This window comes from Microcebus murinus, chromosome 8 (assembly GCF_040939455.1).
Source record: "Microcebus murinus isolate Inina chromosome 8, M.murinus_Inina_mat1.0, whole genome shotgun sequence".
NCBI lineage: Eukaryota > Metazoa > Chordata > Mammalia > Primates > Cheirogaleidae > Microcebus > Microcebus murinus.
This window is the reverse complement of record NC_134111.1, coordinates 61,802,220-61,822,244: the sequence shown is the minus strand read 5'-3', so window position 1 is coordinate 61,822,244 and position 20,025 is coordinate 61,802,220. Positions and strand designations below refer to the sequence as shown.

General features: G+C 32.4%; 1 long non-coding RNA gene across 2 annotated transcripts in view; it reads left to right on the top strand.

Annotated features, from left to right (window-relative positions):
• The window catches only part of LOC105879315 (uncharacterized), a 214,580-nt gene that overhangs the window by 23,340 nt on the left and 171,215 nt on the right, over positions 1 to 20,025 (top strand). For both annotated transcript variants that reach the window (XR_001157708.2, XR_012920588.1), the window contains exon 3: positions 5,083 to 5,167. This is a non-coding gene — a long non-coding RNA (uncharacterized LOC105879315). The remainder of the gene's footprint in view (positions 1 to 5,082; positions 5,168 to 20,025) is intronic.

Genomic DNA, 20,025 nt, shown 5'->3' with positions numbered 1-20,025 from the left:
TCCAGAAATGACATAAGCTCTCTTCTCCATGACATGCTCATTGGACATGGACTTACTTTTATATCAAACAATTGCTTTAGCTTACTACCAAATCAAATCAAGGTTTACATTAACAAAGTATATTTTTCCTTCACTTTGATTAATTTATTTAAGCATTTTAAACTGTTATTGAGATATTTCATATTTTGAAACAGTGATATATATTTCATTTTTATATGCAGTCAACAGATCATGCATGTATGTTGCTGAGTCCCTGCGTAGGAATAACTTGGACTACTACATAATCTTTTTGAGAAGATTTAAGTTCATTTAGGGGAACTTAGATAGATATGCATGAAAAATGGAAATAATACTACAAATGAAAGTGATATCAAAAGATAGCACATGATCAATTCTAAGTGAATGACATGCCAGCAGAAGAGGTGAGAATATGGGGAAGGCTTTATGAAAGTAGGCTGGCTAATCATAAAGAATGATTGGATTTCATTAAACATAAAGGACATTTTTCACTCTGATCTTAAACTTAATGTGATTTTTAATGTATTAAAATATTAACAGAATAATTTGAAAGAATAATTGCATTCTTTTTGCTTAATTTATTACAAGATATATAATAATAATGATGTACCTGTAAAATAATCACAAATACTCTAAATTAGTTTATTGTTTAAGTTAAATAATGTATATTATTTCTAAAACCTGAAGTAGACATGCCATCACTAATTCATGAGATATAAAAACCATTTCATATGAAAATGAAAAGAAAGAAAGTTGACTATTGAAATTAATTTTAATCAGCAAGTTAAACAAAGGTTCATAAAATATTAACCTGGGAAAAATCTTAAGGCGTATTTATTCTTGCTGCCATATTATGCACAAATGAAGAAAATCGTATCTTCTTAAATCTTTTTTTTTTTTTTGGCAGATAGGAAATTATTTTGTATATTGTACTTATTTTATGCATCCATTTTGTCTTCTATTCTGTCTCCTGAATTGTATCTTAAAATTCCAGCTTACTTTGTTTACAAATACTAAATTATCATGGAAATTTTTAAATTTGAGAGTCATGTAATGAATAGATTTTTTAAACATCTTTTTACTTATACTAGTTTAAATCATGTTTGAGAATTCAAAGTCCAAGTTTTCATTAGTCAGAGCCACATAGAAAGATTCAGTAGGTAGGATAAACTTAGGCAGAGCCAATATTTGGAGTTCATTTCTCTAATAAAACATTTAGTACATTGTAGACACAGTAATGTTAGTTTTTTCCCAGTCCCACTACTTGAATCATATATCCCCTTTTTAAATTTTTTACTTGTCTAAACAGTACCAAGATTGCAGAAATGAAAGAGACTAGTGGAATAATTGGACTAACGGAGTTGTTACCTATAGCAGATACAGTAGAAATGCCCTGAATTCATTTGATGCTGGTTCAGTAGTGTCATTTAAATGGAAAAGCCCCATAAAAATACTTTTATATAAGGCCTCTCCTTTAACTACTCACTGATATTGGTGAAACTTTAGAAGTCAGAGTTTTAGTCAGACACAGTTAAGTCTATACATAATGCTACCAGAATTTCATGCCTGACATGAAGGAGTGAACCTCTAACATATTAGTCCTCACACAAATAAGTTATTAACAACTTTGGGGAAAAATAAAGCAAAACACAACACTACCTGGGAACTCTACAGCTTAAAAAAGTAGAAAATTTGGGGGAAGGCAACACTTGGAAGAATCAATCAGCATGGAGTGATTTCCATGTTTTTGTGGCTTTTTCTTAAAGAAAACCAGTCACAAAAATGGCAGTACCTCATTTCAGAAGTCTGAAAGAAAAACAGTGTCTTTTAAGTTGGAGTAACCAAGTGAAGAAGCTCCAGGAAACTAGACCTGCTGAAAAGTAAGGGAAGGAGTCCCCATTAAGGAGAGATAAAGAGGGAATTCCTAATTCTTTCACAAACTCAAGTCACTGCATGATCCCTTGAACCAGAGGGATGAAGGTCAAATTGAAAGAAGCCTGCAACTAACTAAAGCACAAGGAACTGAATGAAGATATGAATTGCCACTCAGTGTAGGCATGAAAGTTGGAAATTTGTCTAATAAGTTAATTTCCTACTAAAACAAAAACATCAATATTCTTTAAAGCAATATAAAGGATTCTAGAATATATCTAACATACTATTCACAATGTTGAGGACAAAATTAAATTATTCAACAACTGGGAAATGTGACCTAGTAGCAAAGAAAAAAATATCAACAGATGGTAATTACTAATTAACTCAGATGTTGTAATTATCAGACAAAGACACTAAAACAGCTATTTTGACTATAATCATTGAAGTGAAAGAGATATGCTTATAATGAGTGAAAATACAAGAAATATCAGCAGAGGAGTAGCAAATATAAAAGAAAATCTATTGGAAATATTAGATTTGAAAATACAGAGATGAGGAGTTCCAAATTCTATGTAAAATGTTGACAAAAATCTCTGGCTGACAATGGAACAATGCATACCTGAGGCCAAGTCAAAGAAGCACAGATCGACATCATTAGTCATCAAGAAAATACAAATGAAAAGTAATGAAATACTACTGCACATCCATCAGAATGTCTGCAGTGAAAATGACCGCTAACATCAAATGTTGATAGGAATATGGACCAGACCTCTCATATATAGGTGGTTGAATATAAAATGATAAAACCGCTTTAGAATACTCTTTAGAAACCTCTTTAGAATAATTTTTTTTTTTAAATTTTAAGTAGAGACAGTTCTCGCTCTTGTTCAGGCTAGTCTCAAACTCCTGAGCTCGAACAATTTTCTAGCCTTGCCCTCCCAGAGTGCTAGGATTACGGGCATGAGCCACCACACCTGACTGATTGTCTGAGTTGTGATGAATGAATATTACTATATAAATAAAATCTTTAGAGTATAATATGGAAGTTATTTTTTCTTTTTTATTTGAATAAAAATAAACTATCCTGTGACCCAGCCTTCCCCTCTTAGGCATTTATGTAATATAAATGAAAACTTATTTTCACAAAAATACCTGTAGATGTGTACTCATATAAATTTTATTTCATCATGGTCAAAAATAAAAAAAAATTAAAATAGAAACATTACAGGTATCCTTTAATAGAATTATTTTAAACAATTGTGTTAATTCATACAATGAAATACTACTCAGCAATGAAAAGGAACAAACTAGTGATACATACAATGGCATGAATAAGTCTAGAAAATATTTTATTGCATGAAATAAGCCTTTTCCAGAGTGTATACTGAATGATTTCATTTACATGAATTTGTAAAACAGATAAAACTGGTGTTTATGGGGAAAAAAATCATAATGCTGATTGCCTTTGAAGGGGTGTGGATAAGAATTGAGTGGGAGGGGAAATTAAGAAAATGTGTCAGTGATGGGAATATTCTCTATCTTGATAAAGATTTCATTTATATAATGATATTCATTCTTCACAACTCAGACAATTGGTCAGGCATGGTGGCTCACGCCTGTAATCCTAGCATTCTGCGAGGCCGAGGCTAGAAAATTGTTTTGAGCTCAGGAGTTTGAGACTAGCCTGAATAAGAGTGAGAACCATCTGTACTAAAAATAAAAAAATTAGCCGAGTATCATGGTGCACACCTGTATTCCCAACTATTCAGGAGGCTGAGGTAGCAGGATTGCTTGAGCCCAGGAGTTTGAGGTTGCAGGGAGCTACGATGATGCCACTGCACTAGATCCTGGGCAAAAGCAAGACACTGTCTTAAAAAAAAACAAAATATCAGCCAATGTACACTTTGAAATTGTGCATTTTATTGTATGTAAATGTTACATCAACCAACCAATAAAAAACTCAAATAAATATTAAACTCTCTATATACTGCAGAATGCAGAGATAGATACACGGATATTTGTATCTACTTTAAAATGCATCCAGGAAAAAGTAAAATGAATTAATGGGGAAGCTAGTAAAAATAAAGAACCATAGTCTAATGGCTAAATGAGATGAAAATTATAAACAGAAAATCTATAGACATTTGATTTAAAAGTTTATTTTATTTTCATACTTATTTTCATATTTCCAGTTTCCTATATCAGCTCCCAAAAGACAAAAAAGAAAGTGTTCAGATTGATTGAGTATAATAAATAACAGTGAAATAATTACCAAATATTACACATTTTTTTTTTTTTTTGAGACAGAGTCTCGCTTTGTTGCCCAGGCTAGAGTGAGTGCCCTGGCGTCAGCCTAGCTCACAGCAACCTCAAACTCCTGGGCTCAAGCAATCCTGCTGCCTCAGCCTCCTAAGTAGCTAGGACTACAGGCAAGCGCCACCATGCCCAGCTAATTTTTTCTATATATATTAGTTGGCCAATTAATTTATTTCTATTTATAGTAGAGACGGGGTCTTGCGCTTGCTCAGGCTGGTTTCGAACTCCTGACCTCGAGCAATCCACCCGCCTTGGCCTCCCAGAGTGCTAGCATTACAGGCATGAGCCACCGCGCCCGGCCCCAGATATTACACATTTTAAACTATTTACTAAAACACATCATGAATATTATTTTTTGTAGCAGAACTTTAAAATACTAGAAATGTCTATGTCTAAAGCAAATTATGGTTTTATAAATTCCCATGATGTAGCATAATGACAGATTTAAGAAAGTCTAAAGTTGAAAGATTTTACAGCTCAGATCTGTGAGGGAGGGCTCTGGAATGGACAAAATGTTATCATCCAGAGAAAAAAAGAAACTGGAGAATCAGTTTATCTGGATTCTGATTTCATATCAACTTGAGGTTTCTTGAAGAAGGAGAGTGTTTTAGGAATATTTATTTTATGCATGTCCTCAGGTAGAAGATAGGTACACAGGTAGTCTTTCAAAGATTTTGTCTAGAGAGCAATGTCTATGTGGAATGGTTTCTTCATATTCCTTGGAAAGCATAAGCTATTTTTAGATAAAAGAGGTTCTATTATTATGATTGTACTGAGGAACACGGAAAGAAATTATAAAAGAAATCTTTTGACCTGAGGCAAACTATGCTGGCTGCATTTCTAATTTCCAGTGTCTCCGTTTTCCTTTACTAGGAGCAATTTTGTTGAAAGAAGCAATACTCACCTCCTCAGACTCTCCTGCAGCCAGAGTGGCCATACACTACAGTTGTGGACAGAAGTATGTGAAGTGTCAGTGGATGTGTGCTTCTAGAAAAGCCTTTTTGAAAAGCATATCCCTTTGGCATTTTGTCTCACCCTTCCTATCCCTCCCTGCCCCAGAATACAAATAGTAGGATGAAGGAGAACAGCCTTCTCAGATAAGGGAAAAAAAGTGACAGAAACTTAAATACTGAAAGAAGGAGGCTTTTCTTGCAAAAATGGCTGAATGAGATCTGGACTGCCCATTCCAGCTTCCAATTCCATGAGAAAAATAAATTCCTGTCTTTTAAGCTTGTATAGTTGGATCCCTTTTTTGTGTAGAGAAGTCCAGTTCCTAAATTGATACAGAAAAGATGGCTAAATATTACCTAAAAAAAATGCTCAAAGAAGGGGAGTATAAAGTCAGGAGTCCACAGATTCAGAAAAGCAATAAACGATGTGATTCTTAGAATCACAACCCAAACCAAACCAAACAAAAACAAAAATAAAAACAATATCATGAGATAAAGCTAAATAGAAGAGTTGTTTTAAAATAAGACTACAGAAACAACTTTTAAATTTACTTCTTGCATATGTGGGATTATGGTAGAAATAATAATAAATACTTAAATCTAAAAAAAATAAAAGAATATTTGTAGGTTGGATGAGCACATGCAGGATTTAGATGAGGTGTATATAGAGTCAGGTAATTCAGTGTTAACATAAAAGCATATTTCATTGAAAAGGAAATTCCCTTTACAGCTAAAGGAGCTAAATCCTGAATTCTCAAGAAGGGATGGGGTAGGGGTGGGGAGAGATAGACAATATAGAGAAAAAAAAAAATGAATAGCTTTGGGACCTGAGACAACTGAGTACATCTTGAAAGAAACACTAAGGCTGGAGGAAGAGACATAGAGGTGAGGCAGTATTGGCTGGAGAAGATAGTATATCTGGGACTCACTGTTTTGCTCTGATTGTCTATTTGTCTCATCTATTATTTGTTCTTTTCCGGTTTTTCAGATATTTTTGATGTATCATACTTATCTTCTCTATGAATTCCTCTGTTTATTTGACTTATTTTTAGTGGCAGCTCTAGGGTATATATAATGCGTTATCATGTCATAATCTACTTATAAACCACTAAACCATTTAATGTACAATGAAAGAACTTTTCGTCAAAGTTCCTCATATAGATCTTGTACATATTTTGCTAGATTTTTACCTAAGTATTTCATTTTTGGATGCTAATGTAAATGGTACTGCGTTTTCATTTTAAATTCCAAGTGTTTGTTGCTAATGTTTAAGACAGCAATTGAGTTTTGTATGTTAACTTGTATCCTGCAAACTTGCCATAATGTGTATTAGTTCCAAGAATTTTTCTGTTGATTAATTGAGGTGTTCTAATGGACAATCATATGTTATATGTGAATAAAGATAGTTTTGTTTATTTTTTTTGTTTTCAATTTCGTTGTTCTCTACTCTAATTTTTTATTTTTTATTTTCTTGTGCTAATTTGTCCTTCTTTTTCAAGTTTCCTATAGTAAAAGCTTAGATTATTGATTTTAGATCTTTCTTCTTCTCTAATATGTGCATTCAGTACTATAAGTTTTCCTCTATTGCTTTCATTGCATCCCACATAATTTGAAAAATTGTATTTTAATTTTCATTGAGTTTGAAATATTTTTAAATTTCTCTTGAGACTTCTTTGACTCATGTGTTATTATTTATAAGTGTATTGTTTAATCTCCAAGGATGTTAGTGTTTTCCAGATATTTTTCTTTTATCAATTTCTAGTTTAATTCCACTGTGTTTTGAGAGTATATGTTGTATGGTTATATTCTTAAATTTGCATAATTTTTTTCTTATGGCTCAGACCTACATTGTTGTTTTGGTTTTTTTTAAGTATAAGACTTAAAGAAAAGTCTTTATTGTTTTGTAAATTAAAACAATTTTTGACGTAAAAAAACTGTATGTTCACACCCAGATTCTCTCATTAACATTTTGCTATGCATGCTTTTGTCTAGTAACTTCTCCTGACATACTCAACATTCTTAAGTGTCTCTATTTTATTGTTTTCCTCTAAGGTCATGGGAATTTACTTTGTCTATAGTTATAATAAATAACTTGAAAATTATCTGGATATCTTATAAGACTTGCTTTTAAGCTTTGTTAATTGCAGACCTAGAGTCTTTACTCTAGGCCTCTATTAGCCCTAATAAGAAATCACTGAATTTCTGTTGTCTCTACTTGATGTCCAGGTATTCAAAGAGGTAATTTCACTCTACCTTGTCAGAATTTGAACAATTCACTTTTTGTGTGAGATCTGGGAATGATTCAGCCCATAGTTGCCTATAATTTCCTGCCCTGGCTAAGGAGTTTCATTCCTTGTGTGTGTAGGTAAGCTCTCACCCCAAGAGATTCAAGGGGACCACTAAAGAAATTTTTGGAATTTTCTTTCTTTATAATTCTCTTCTATTTATAATTTATTCTGGATAAAAATTTTTTTGTGGTTAAACTATAAATAGATTTCTTCTAGAGATTCATTTAATATCAGTCCCTAGGATCAGGGGTAGCTGCTTCCTATCCTTATTCCTGATATTTTGTTTTAATAGACCAAGTTCTCAAATTTATTTATTCTACTAGGTAAAGTTACTAAGGATGGAAAGACATTGAACTTAAAAGTCTAAAATACGGCCGGGCGCTGTGGCTCACGCCTGTAATCCTAGCTCTTGGGAGGCCGAGGCGGGCGGATTGCTCAAGGTCAGGAGTTCAAAACCAGCCTGAGCAAGAGCGAGACCCCGTCTCTACTATAAATAGAAAGAAATTAATTGGCCAACTGATATATATATATAAAAAAAAAAAATTAGCCGGGCATGGTGGCGCATGCCTGTAGTCCCAGCTACCCGGGAGGCTGAGGCAGAAGGATCACTTGAGCCCAGGAGTTTGAGGTTGCTGTGAGCTAGGCTGACGCCACGGCACTCACTCTAGTCTGGGCAACAAAGCGAGACTCTGTCTCAAAAAAAATAAAAATAAAAATAAAAAAAAAAATAAAAAAAAAAGTCTAAAATAGCATTAGCCGGGCGCAGTGGCTCACGCCTGTAATCCTAGCACTCTGGGAGGCCGAGGCGGGGGATTGCTCGAGGTCAGGAGTTCAAAACCAGCCTGAGCAAGAGCAAGACCCCGTCTCTACTATAAATAGAAATAAATTAATTGGCCAACTAATATATATATGTAAAAATTAGCCGGGCATGGTGGCACATGCCTGTAGTCCCAGCTACTCGGGAGGCTGAGGCAGAAGGATTACTTGAGCCCAGGAGTTTGAGGTTGCTGTGAGCTAGGCTGATGCCACGGCACTCACTATAGCCTGGGCAACAAGTGAGACTTTGTCTCAAAAAATAAATAAATAAAAAAAAATAAAATAGCATCAAAAAAACCTAAAATATATATTTTCCCCCATAAATTATAACATTATAGAAATATCTTCAAAATAATTTTAAGTTCACTTTATTGCAATATTTTAAGTTTAATACTATTATTAGAATGTACAAATACTGTTAAAATTAAAACAGCAGTGTTGATTTCCAATATTATAATTTTAGAAATATAAATAAATAATTGGTAGTTAATATAACTTATTAAATGGGAGGTGGTCACTTTTTATTCCTTCAAATTTAAATAAATCAAAGTTATACCCTGATGCCAAAAGTACATAAGATTCACAAGCAATAATCTCTTAAAACTAGAGAGATATACATATTAATAATTTTTACTTTTTTCTTACCTGCCCATCTTATCATCATTCTGATTAGTTTAGCTCCTCAAATACTATTTTTTATACATTCTGAGCAAGGTTATCATGAATAATTCTCTAAAAAATATGTTGTATTTCTTTTTATGTCGATTTTTTTTCTCCAAATATAATACGACCATGGAACTGGTGCTGAAATATCACAGAAATTTCAATGAAAGTTCTAACTTATCATGACATATTAAAAAATAAATATTCACTTATTTTTTAATAATGAAATAAATTTTACCTAGCAGATTTGAAAATATGTTTAGTGAATGCATACATGAGCACATTTACCATATATTAATGCTTGATTCTTTTGCATATGATACCTCAACTTTAATAAAAAATAATTACTAGCATAAATGTACTCATATCTAAAACTTACAATTATGCAGGTAGATTGCATAATTGTAACAAGATAGAGAGAGAAGATATACAACAAAATGCATAAATACAAACATGATGAAGTCATTTTCTTAAGACTGTAGCTATTTACTTAGGAAAATAGTTAATATTAACTATGGGTTAAAAATTTCAGAAAGAAAACAACATATTTCTGGCTATAGTGTGTGCAATTATTTAAGTAAGAGTAATGCAAATAACCTCTCAGAGGATTGGAAAACAAGAAAAGTTGGTGATATGAACTTTAACAATCGCAGTGTAAAATAGAAAAGTGGATGGATTTGAATGATGCTAGTAACTCCATCAATTAATTAAAATTTTTGAACTAGGAAAAGGAAGGATTCAACAATAATTTCCATATTTCTGGCTTGCACAACTGATTAGTAGGTGGGACCATGAAAGAGATGACTGGGAGGAAAACTACTTTTGTTAAAGAGTGTATTAGGAATAGATGAGAAAAGGGAGAGTGAAAGAATAGATGAACAATCATGTACTTTGACAACAGTAAAGAGAAAATGAAGATCTAAATATCTATGCAATTGTAGACTATAAATGGCAAGCAAAAGTAGCTATTATTTTTGATAATGAAAATGCATAATGTAAGATAAAGTATTTTACTGTTATTTATCGACAATAAATATTTTAAAATAAATAATCAAACTCTAGAAAGCAGTAGGAGATTATTTGAGAATTGGTCAATATATTTGGTTTTATTCATGATTTTGCTGATTAGCATAATTTAGTTTAAAGTAGGTTTAAATAATCAAAAAGGCTTTCCTTTTAAATTTAGTAAAGTTTAAAAGACAATTTGCATTTTGCAAAAATGAAACATGATTCATAAATAAAAACATGTACAGAAAAAAAAAAACCCTAAAACAGATATAATGAATCAAGATGTCACATCCAAATATAGCACTCATGTTATGAGTAATTAAATGAAGATTCCCCTGATGAGGAAAGACAAGAATTCTTAGGCAGGTTTTAATAAACTAACTACAACATGAAATTTTTATGTGTCATGCACAGACAAAATTAAACTGAACATTTACTTTTTTAAAAATAGACCTATGAAAAGAAAAACTTAAAAGAATCACATATTTTCCCGCCCCTCCTTATTGAATGTTATTCAATAAGAATAACATATTGAACAAAGAAAAAATCATGTCATAAATAAATTCAATTGAACATAGAATATTCAATACATTGCCACAAAGAGTTTAAGAGAATCCAAAACTCCAGAGTCAGAATGTAAAACAAAAATCCTATGTGTTTTAGATATTGACTCTCTTTTTGAATTTATTTGACCTATTTTGGTAAAAACCAGGAATAGGAAGATTGTAGCAAGAGGGTAATTCCTCAAGCTAATTCACACATGAAGCCAGGAAATGGGTGCCATCATTTCCTAGCTCTAGAGTTTCCTTCCAGTATACAATTGCCCCAAATACAGCATGTTAAACATATAGATTTTTAAATATTTAATTTATTTGCACTGATTATAACCCATGGCAGTTGGGAGAACAATGGGATTCTAATACTACATAAATATTTTAACTGCATTCTCCTTATAGTTTAATCTGCTTAAAACTCAAGTTCACATTATTTTGCTTCTGTTCTTTGTTCATTTACACAATACCTTTCAGAACTCCACCCTATTTCTTCCTCCAAGTGGAGCTAGATAAATTACAAGTTTATGCCTATAAATATTGTGTATATCTTTTGCTCATTGTGTTTCTCATTGTCATGGAAAGATAAATACTTGACATAATTAAAATGAATAATAAGAAAGCACCATGTAGCATTGGGTAGGTTAAAATTTTCCTAAGAAAATCTACAAAGACAAACAAAAACAAAAGATAGTTCTGGATTTATATAAATTTTTTAAAATAGATGATCTAAACAAAAGATGAAAAGTAAAGACAAAAAGCAAATGAACATTTGTTTCAAGATGGCAGAGCACATAAATTTACTTTCTCCTTCATAAAATTCAACTGAAGTGAGAGTTGATATATACAAAATGTATTAAAATATTAATAACAAAAGAATAAATCCATATCAAAATAAGAAATAATGCCATCAGTAGAATAGAAATGTTGACAAATTTCTGGAGGAGAGAGAGCAGATGATTTATTGACTTAGACACCTAAGGAAAAGAATGTGTCAGTCTCAAAGAAGAGACTGCAATAAAGAAACTAAGTGCAGTGATGGAATGTTAGAGAAGAAATCATTATAGTGAATTAAAGAACGTTCTAAATAATTATATGTTTTGTATTACAAGGAGCAACTGGCTGTAGCATTTTTCCTTAGCTAAACCTGAGAAGTACTTTCTAAATAACCACTCCACAGATGGGTCCTATTGTGGGAATCGTAGAGCAGAAGTTAACATAATTTCAATTTCCAAATTAGTTAAGAAATTTTCTTTTGAAAAAAGGAATTCAGTGCCACTCAGTTTTGAAGTAAATATTAAATATGCCAATTCCAGGATGGCATCCTTATTATTATAGTGATTTTCAGGGTCTTAATGATATACCTAGTCACATACCTTATTTTTTTTTTTTTTGAGACAGACTCTTGCTCTGTTGCCCAGGCTAGAGTGAGTGCCGTGGCGTCAGCCTAGCTCACAGCAACCTCAAACTCCTGGGCTCAAGCAATCCTGCTGCCTCAGCGTTCCGAGTAGCTGGGACTACAGGCATGTGCCACCATGCCCAGCTAATTTTTTCTATATATATTAGTTGGCCAATTAATTTGTTTCTATTTTATAGTAGAGACGGGGTCTCACTCTTGCTCAGGTTGGTTTCAAACTCCTGACCTTGAGCAATCCGCCTGCCTAGGCCTCCCAGAGTGCTAGGATTACAGGCGTGAGCCACCGCGCCCAGCCTAGTCACATACCTTAAATGGAAGGCTGCTTCCCCTTAGAACCTGCCCACTTTCTCAGAACCTATGTTCATTCTACACATAATTCATCTGCAGTTCTCACAATAATGCAGAAAAAACTAAGTGGTTTATAATCCCCCACCATTGCAAAATAAAATACCAATGCCAATACTAACCAACATAATCCTTCATTTATAAATATGGGATACTAGTCAAGGACCAACAGATGTTTGAATAAAGCCAGTAGCAGCCAGAGAAAGATCAGGATATAAAAACTGAACCACAGATTCCAAAACATATAAAAGTAATACATAGAATAGAAGAGGCTTAAAATGTAATTAATAGTCTTTAAAATGATTAAGAATATAGTATATCCAGTTTTTTAAGAAACTATAAAATAAACTCAAAAACAACAAAATGGTCAAATAATATAAGGAATATTGTCGCAAGAAAAATAATAGTATACATTATTACTTAAATATTTTAAAATTAATATTATAATGTGTTCAATAAAATAATAAAATTAGCAATTAGCAAAAGCTTTACATGTTTATTTCATATATTAATGAAATATCAAGTAACAATTTAAATGTATTAAGCCTTAATATTTGAGAATATAATTAAATAACATGTTGAATAACAACATTTTATTAATGACACTAATGTGAGTGATATTATTGACATAGAGAGCATATTATGATGATGGAAGAGAGGCAGGATGTTTCAGTGGAAAGATGATTAGACTAGAAATTATGAGATGCCAGTTATAATTTCAGTCTTGTTCCAAATTTATTGTATGCTTTGGCAAACCATTTCCTTTCACAAGTGACAGCTTTTCTCCTCTGTAAATTCAGTTTCCATCATGCTTGGGTTTCTTAATCATTACACAATTCACAGTAATACTTGTACCAATTACCTGTAGTATGTTTTAATTCACAAGCTTTGCTTATCTAGGTATCTAAGAGAGTAAGTTTTAATTTTTGCCTTCTATTCATATTTTATGTCTTTTTTTGTTTTGCTTTGTTTTGTTTTTTTGTTTCTGTCTCTGTGTATTCTTCCAGCACAGCATCTGTGGTTTACATTCTTGTAGTTCAGAGTTCTTTCTGGCTGCTGTGCCCTTTTTACCTTGGTGCAGCAGCCAGCTCTTCCACATCCGCAGCTCTTACAGGGGTGGCAGACTGGAAAGGATGGGTGAAGTGAAGTGCCTTATGGAAGCCTTGGCACACTCAGACAAGCAAGCTTCCCATATTCTTTGGGTTGCTTAACAAATCATATACAGACAAATTAAAGCAGCAGGCCAAACATGCCTCCACACTCCCTGGGGTGCAGTCCTCAAATTCACGCATGGGCACATGCTCCACTGTGACCCTTTGCAGTTTGTCTAATGACTTGTCATTTTACTTATCCTATATGCCAGCTGTGCACTAAGCATTTATGACCAAATTCAAATTCTCTTCAGAAGATAAATAGGTTCATGTACTCCAAAATAATCCAATTTTCAATAATCATTTCCTGCCTTAATATAAGAGAGTACAAAAGAATGAATTTTCAGCCCCCAAATCCTGATTGTAACCAATTCTAAGAATTCCATGTTGGCAGGTAAATTTAATGAGACACAGAGAGTGTCTGTATTATTCAGTTACTTGGATGTGTAAGGCAATTAGTAAGTATTTATTATAAATTAAGAACCATCAAAGTCCCTCAGATTCAAAATTTAAATAAGTAGTTAATTTATCATTTAAGCAATTGATAATCAAATCCCTTTCCTAGACTGTGATGTTTTTGGAGAGTCCCTAGGAGAAAAGAAAGTATCCACAAGAATATCCAAATAAATTTTTCCATTATCTACAGAAATATAAAAACAATCTTCCTTCAGTTATGAAATATATTTTATTTTAATACTATATTTCAATACTATATTTAAAACTATAATATAGTTTTAAACATGACACTGACTTATCTACTTGTGACATTAAAAAAGTAAGTAAAAAATGTGAAATAAAATGGTTTATTGAAATAATTTCTCTATCAAATATTTGCATGAAAAAATGTTTTTCTGTGTCATGGCCCGATTATAGGACGGGGGATGACACAGAACATAAAATAACGACACAGACACACATGGACATGACCATGACTCGAGTGACCAATGCACTGGTTGCTTTATTTTTATACCCCCCAGACCCAAGGTTAGTTCCTTGTATGTGAGCATCTGAGCATAGCAGCGATATCAGCCAATTCTGGAGTTGTATCAAAAGGAAACAATTTCCCATGGTCTCAGACCTCAAAACGGTTACTAAAGTTAAGGTGCTGGACAGAGCTCAAAAGCCAAGGCCGAGATAGGCAACATAAAACAATGCAGCCATTTGAAGTGCTTCTTGGTCTCAATCCCAGGTGGCGGCTCCTTCCTGGCCCCCACGGTTGTGCCTGTTTTAGGTCGCCCCCCTCCATGGGGGGGTCTTACCCGTCATTGACTACCAGCCATCAATCCAGTGTGGGAGTTGGGAGCATTTGCTTATGTGCAACAACTCAGGCCTCTTATCAAGTCACAGGGCAGCAACCGTGTCTGAAGAAAATGCTGACTACTGCTGCGCCAGGCAGCACACGTACATTACAGGCTGTAGTGAATGATTAGTATAAGGCATAACACCAGAATCAGCCCCCAACATCTCTGCCTTTTATAGGCAGAGGATACTTTATGTAATCTTATTTCAGCACTAAAAATAAAATAACTGAGAGCTGACGGTGAATCAAGTGTAATAAATTTTCTTTCCTTTAAAGCCATTTTGAGGTAATTTATCTGGGACAGAATACTTTTAATTTTATCAAACCATATCCTCAAGTCAGTGCTACTTTAGTGTGCCTAAGAATCATCTGGGAATATTAACTATGTAAGTTCTCATACACTCAGATTCGTCATTCAGGTCACCATTGATGCCTTGAGCTATTAGCCCATCAGAATGAGTCAACAGTGCCTCCTTAGAAATCTTTTGTACTCCTTCAGCTTCACTTATTTACAAAGATAAAACCTCATTCAACTTTTCCTCTATGCGGAAGAAAATTCATCCTAAAGAAATAGATGAAAATTTCCCTCGACTCCTTATGTTACCTTGCTATGGAAAGTAAAAGTAAAATTGAAGTCATTTGAATTGAATAAAAATTAAGAACTCACTTAGTAGAATGGGCTCCACCAGAATAATATAAAAGTACTAGATCACCATTGCTTTTTGTGGCTGAGTAGAACTCCATGGTATACATATACCAAATTTTATTAATGCATTCATATATTGATGGACACTTGGGTTGTTTCCACATTTTTGCAATTGTGAATGGTGCTGCTATAAATATTCTAGCACAGATGTGTTTTTATAGTGATGTCTTTTTTATAGCCCACCATCTGGGGGATGGACATGCTTGAAGCTCTGACTCAGGTGGGGCAAAGACAATATATGTAACCTAAACATGTGTACCCCCATAATATGCTGAAATAAAGAAAAAGAAAAAGAAAAAAAAAAGAAAAGAAAAATATTAAGAACTCAAAGGCTGAATGATAAAATAAGAGAACATCATGAAAAGTGATATTACAGAGATAAGCAACTAAATTGAGAACAAAATAAAATAAAATGGAGTAGGAAAATATATTCCAAGATGTAACAGAAGAGAATTTGCATGAAACTAGAGAATAAGTTACTCTGTACACCAACAGAGGACACATTCCAAGGAAGACTGATGTAGAACAATCATAGCTAATACATATCTTGGAGGAGAAATAATTAAATAATTTCTTCATGTATCATCACCTACTTCATAAGGGAAATGGTGGTACTTAAAGATGTCTCCATATCTCCACAATCACGAGAAGACAATGAGACAAGGTCTACAAAAGAATGGGGCCAAACAAATGTGAACCAAGATAATTATATATATATATCCACTCATAGTATCATTCCTGAAAATGGCAAAAGCACACTTCTTAAATATACAGAAGCTTGGGGAATTTTTATGGTTTTTTCTCTGGAAAAAGAAAGAAATTTGTTAAAGAAATCTATCCAAATTAGAAAAGTTTCAGCATAAAAACTAAGGAATTGAATGACTTGATGAAAGTAATACCAGTGGGATTTAAATACATTTACCAAGTGAATTTTAATTAAATGTATTTGGCAATTATTGTTCTTATTAAGAAAATGTAATGTAAATATACTATTGCCATAAATAAAGTATACAGTATGATGTAAGAAGTATGTAGATGAGGTAGTTATTTCATATAATAGGGAGAAATTGACTATATTTTCTAAAATGAAAACTGTAATTAAAGAGAAATTTAAAGTCTATAAATTTAATTATTCTCTAAACATATAAATAACAGTAAAGGATTATTAAAAGAAATAGCTTCCGTCAAGAAATAATTACCTAAAATTCACTAATTTAGTTATTTCCTTTTTAGTTTTTTCTTTATTCCCTTACATTCAAATAAATTAAATATAATACATTTAATATAGTACCATCTATAATAGGACTTAACATTAATGCTTTATTCTATCTTTTTACCTATCATCTCTTATCTTTTTTAATATGTGTTTCTGTGCATAAATAAAACTCTAATATAATGCTTTCTTCATGAATATGGAGGTCATCTTTACTGGTATATTGTTGGATTTTTTAAATGAAATGTTTCAGAAAATACTCTTAGAGAAAAGAAAATAATATAAACCATTAAAATATATAAATGTTAAAAGAATGGCCTCATTTTTTAATTAAATAATAAGGTGTAACAAATAGGATAGATGTCCTCTTTGGAGGCTTCTCTGGTCTGCTGTGTTCCTGTACCAGTGTTAATGAGGTGCTATTAATGGAAGTTGTAATGGTAATTAGGGCTATATGTTTATTATTGGCCTGAAAAATATTTAACAGAATAGAAGAAAAAGTCATAGATGTCTAAATATAACACTTCTATTAATTCATAGTCCTATTCAACATTTCAAATTCTTGCAAGATTATCATTACTTTGTACATGAGCACAAACAACAAAAAATAATAAGTTATAATCAAATTCAGTTACCAGCACAGGCATTCTTAGATTCAGGAAACTTTCTTTATCATTGTTTTCACTTGTTTTTTTTAATACACTAGAAATACAGATAACTTCGTAACCATCCATCATTCTTAAACAATTGATGTTTATCATGAGACTCAGTTGATTTTCTTTTAATTCAGGATGAATAACTCTTCCCAGGATTCAGTGTGGGATCATTTTTAAATTATATTTTTATACTTATTTTTCCCTTCTCTTTCAAATGTTTCATAAACATAGTTGAACAAAATAAATCATAAAGATAATTTTCTAATTTTTGCATGCCATGTTATGTTTATAATGAACTATTTTCAAATTCTAAGTTCAATATGATTACATTGTTTATAATCATCTTTTGATAGTAGAAGTTATATATAGAGATTCTAAACTTGGAATGTAAAAACTAGCGTATCGTGTATAATTTGTTTGATATAAAAGAAATTCTTTCAGTTAAGACCTAAAGTAACACATGTATATGTGCTATACTGTCTTTTAGAATTAATTTCTCTTGGTTTTATCCCTCCATTAACTGGTTTTGTCTTAAAAGAAAAGTGGTGAATAGTTGTTTATAGTGCATAATTTGATATATGTGTGTACTCTCATTTGGAAAGAGTTATCGCAGTTTACTTTTTGCTAATTCATAAAATCTAGTAAACATGAGAATATATCTGAAAGATATTTAAATTGATTTAATTATCCCAGAAATTCATTAGCTATTGCCTTACAGCACAGCAATAATTATTGCATTCTTTGGCAGATAAGAAGAGATCCATGGCCTTAAATCATTTCCTATATTTATATTATGTAAGTTTTTTCTGTATTTTGGTTGGTCTAAACTTTGCTCAAAAAAAGTGGTATAAAAGACATTGGTGAGTAAGAAAAGGGGAGGGTGGGAAATGGGTGAGGGATCAAAAACTACCTATAAGATACGATGTATGCTATTCTGGTGACAGTGCACTGAAAACCCTGATTTCACCATTATACAATTCATCCATGTAAAAAACTACTTGTACCCCCTGATCTATGAAATAAAAGAAATAAAATTGAAAAGAAAAATGAATATGGAAAATTTACAGAATGTATAAATGTAGTGTTTTTATGTTTATATGTTATTGCTTGCTAATCATTAACTTGTAGTAATAAGAAAAGATGACACTACTTTTCTTGATATCACCATATTTTGAGGGAGGTCAGAATCATTTCAACTATATATTCTGATGCTTGGGTGCTTATATATCTAGTTTGTGGTGTGACTATATTTATGAAATGATTTTAAATTTAAAGCTACAAAATTTTCTGTGTTTAGTTTAAGACAAGCATTTTGCATCTGTTCAATTTATTAAAATATCAACCTGGCAAAGTAATATGACAGCTATATTATTCAACATAATTTTAAACAATTCCTAAAATGACATAAGGGGAAGCATAAGGAATAATAAACAAGTTTTTTTTCAAAAGTGGGTTGTCTTCATTCTTTGAACAGACCATTTGTTTGCACAGCTGTAAATTAGCTATATTGTGTTAATTTAATATTTGTTCAGTAAATATATGTAAATGAGCACAGAAAAAAAGATACTTCTTTCTCAAATATCATTGTGTACTGATTAAGGAAAAAAGGAATCTTTGAAATAATTCTGAACGTGTTGTATCCAGAGATACAAAATTGCTGTATGCTGTATATTGCTACAGAATGTAAAACTTTTTAATGCTGAGTCCAAGTTGTATTTCTTTCCTAGTGTTCTTACAAGATCCCTGCAATAGCTTTTATTCCTGTCAAAGTCAAATAAAATACAGAGACAAATCTCTAAATTTAAAAAGTTTAAATTGGAAAGCAAAAATTGTAGTTTGAGGCATACACACGGAACAAGTGGTCTTCAGTATGTCCAAAGAACAAAGAGAAGGTTGGAGGTTTTATGAAAAGGAGAAAAGTTACATGTTGTTTGAAGGAAAGTTCTTTGTCACTAGCAAAGTTTAGGAGAGCTAGCAAGCGATTGGTGAGAGATGGCGGTGGCTAAAACTAGTCTTTGAGATGCATGGGTTTTTCAGTAGCTACTAGATAAAACTGGTTTCAGATTACAATAGGCAGTTTCAGTAGCTGGCTTGCAGAGAATTACATGCTTAGAGAAATGTTATGTGGCCTGAAGGCCTTTTTCCCTGCTGGCCTTTTGACTCTGTTTTAGTTGGCTATGACAAAAATGACCCAATTAATATGATCAACTCTGACATATATTATCCCTATACTATTTGATTTAAACAAATAAAACTCATAATGCAGATTGAAATAAAAAACAAATAATTGTAAAAGAAATAGCACTCTATTCTGTAAAAAATATTAACGTATTAGAGTTTATTTTCTTTATTTTTGTAATGTAGCATGTGAGTATATCTTTGCCATAGGGTAAAACCATCTTGATGCAAGGATTTATAACTTTTGGTATTAGATTAGATATGAGATATGATGTATATCTGTGAGATTAGTAATGCAGGTTATACCTTTTTAAAAATGAATTAGAACCTATAATAGATCACCATCAAATGTGTATTAACTGATCAATACTTAAGTGCATGTATAGTAATAACATTCATCGGGTGTCAGGCAGATGGGAGGGGGGAGGAGGTGATATACACGTGTAATGGGTGCAGGGTGCACCATCTGGGGGATGGACACGCTTGAAGCTCTGACTTGGGTGGGGCAAGGGCAATATACATAACCTGAACATTTGTACCCCCATAGTATGCTGAAATAAAAAAAATAAAATAA